Source organism: Poecilia latipinna, unplaced genomic scaffold, assembly GCF_001443285.1.
Source record: "Poecilia latipinna isolate Pla-1442-1.1 unplaced genomic scaffold, P_latipinna-1.0 Scaffold1009, whole genome shotgun sequence".
NCBI classification, from domain to species: Eukaryota; Metazoa; Chordata; class Actinopteri; order Cyprinodontiformes; family Poeciliidae; genus Poecilia; species Poecilia latipinna.
This window is the reverse complement of record NW_015113625.1, coordinates 129,802-132,277: the sequence shown is the minus strand read 5'-3', so window position 1 is coordinate 132,277 and position 2,476 is coordinate 129,802.

Below are 2,476 nucleotides of genomic sequence, written 5' to 3'. Positions count from 1 at the left end.
CTCTGTCCATTTTTACAAACTTATCTGAGTGATCTGGTAAAAAGAGGACCTAAAGCTGTACCCAAGGTCACACAAACGTACCTTAATTTACCCCTGAAGATATACTGAACCATCTATTTTTTTCAACAATATTCAATTAAATTCAGTAAAATTTTATTTGTCCATAAGATGCAATATAATGGCACAGTGGAACAGGGCGAAAACAAAAACATTAAAAACAGACAAGGATCATCGTGTTAAAAAGTTACTTAAATTAAAAGATGCAGCCTAAATAAATGTACACACAACCCACACCACGTATATAAACATACATGAGAATATAAACGACATACTTGCAGGTATGGAACCTTATAAGGAACAATACGATGTGCTTTGTGTTTTTGAAGGCTCGATGTGAAACCCTTTAAAGTTCTTTAGTTATTGAAGATGAGTACTGCCAATTTACAGTTTTAATAAAAAATATTTTTTAATAACTATTAAACAGATTGCTGTTAAACTGTTTAAGATGCTTGCTATGCTACTAATACGAACATCATCATTATTATTATTGGGTGGTCGACCCTGCTTTTCACTCAGCGTCTATGTTCATAGGTCTATGTTTCGGCCTGAGGTAAGAGGCGGAGCCTATCGCAGCAGGACGGGAGTTGGTACGTTAACACATGCTATCAGCCTCCTTAATCACCACAGTTACAGATCACCGATCATCCGCGGCAGTTCCTCGACTCCTGCCCCAGATTCTCGCTGTTATCTGGGAATAAACTGGGTGTCGTTGTGGGAGTGTGAATGTGAAGGAGTCTGCTCTGCCGTGGCTTTCACACCGCAGCGCTGCAAAGCCACGGCGGTATTCCACCAAAGAGTCCATGTCTGGTTTTACTCAGGTCTCTGCAGCGTCTTGCTGCTGCATGTGTACTATAAGATTATTGTAAACAACAACACAGTTTCCCTGCACGTGTTAAATCTGCTCTGCAGTCTGTTGGCACATTCAGCCGCACGGTTTGTTAACAAGAACCAGATAAATGTCACTTTGCTCACCGGTTGTAAAGTCAGGTGACAGGTTGCCCACCTTTACATGTTTACCTGTGCAGGTAGAGGCAGATCGGTGACTTGTACTCCACAGGGCAGGAAACACACAAACTAGGGGCAACTGAGAGAAACTACCGAGTCTAACATGTCTGGACACCGGAGCACCAGACAGAACCAACACAGAGAGAACATTCAGTTTAATTCAATTAATACTACTTTATTTATCCCTGAAGGAAATTAGTTGTTGAAACTGTGCAGTAGCGGTCAGTCTGCTCTTTAAATCTCCGTCTGGGCCTATGAAGCAGGATATGATCATCATTTAGACTCCTCCGGGAGTTAAGGTCAAAGTTCAGGTAGGACTGTCCCAATAAAAAATGGATCAATTAACTGCATGATGAATAAAAATGAGCTCAATAATTTCCATTTGCGTGATTTAATGTTTTTCTCTTTTCTCTCCTACCAAAAACTGGATGATAAAAGTCTTCAGTTTGGTGTTTTGGTCTCAAACAGACTTCAAATTCATTTTATTTGTCATTTTTTTTGAATATTTAAAATATCTTCCTGTGTTTAATGTTCATTAGAAATTTTAAGTTTATTTGAGAATGTGTTTTTGCATTATTGTGTCATTACTGCTATATTACTTGAAAATAAACAAAGCAACAATTTAATCGTTTATCACTACAATGATTTATGGTCCAGCTTCTTTTGTTATTGCAGCAGGCCTGAGTTCAGGTATTATTTGAGCTTTTCAGATGCTAATCAGCTGCTCCCAGTTGTAAAAGCAAGCCCTTGTTGCCATGGTTACGTATCATAGCAACTGTCCAAAAGTAAAATAAAAAGAGAGAAGAAATCCTTTCAGCTGCACAGAATCCCAAACCAGAGGAAGCATGAACAGAAGAAATGTGCAGAAATGCAGCAGAGCTTTTTATTCTAGAACATGAAGCTCTATGCAGACCAGGCTGGGATTCGAACCGAGAACCTTCCTGCTGCAGGGCTGTTGCTCCAACATGAAGCTCCTCTCACATTTCCTGTAATTCAGAGGTTTATCTAACTGGTGAGGATTCCTTCATGCATAAAACAAAGTTATTGTCATGGACATAAAGCTGATTCAACCTCTGCTCAGGCTCTTTAAAACAGCTTAAAACATCAGAATAAACAGCAAATGAGCTGCACAAAATATCACTTCAAAGTGCAGCTGTTTTATCAGCATCATGTGAAACACGACAGTCTCAACGAACGAGTTTATATTTCTGATGTCAGGCATTCGTCTTTAACTGGACTTTAACTGCCCCTAAATGCCCCACCGGAGGCAAATCTTTAATGACCGACATGCTGTGATGGAAAAGAAGAAAGGGATTATGGGGGCTGATTTAAAATGCTCCACATTTATTAAAATAAATGTACAAAGCCAGAATGTTCAGCGCCAGAAGGAGCTGTGGGTTTTTGCTGGTTT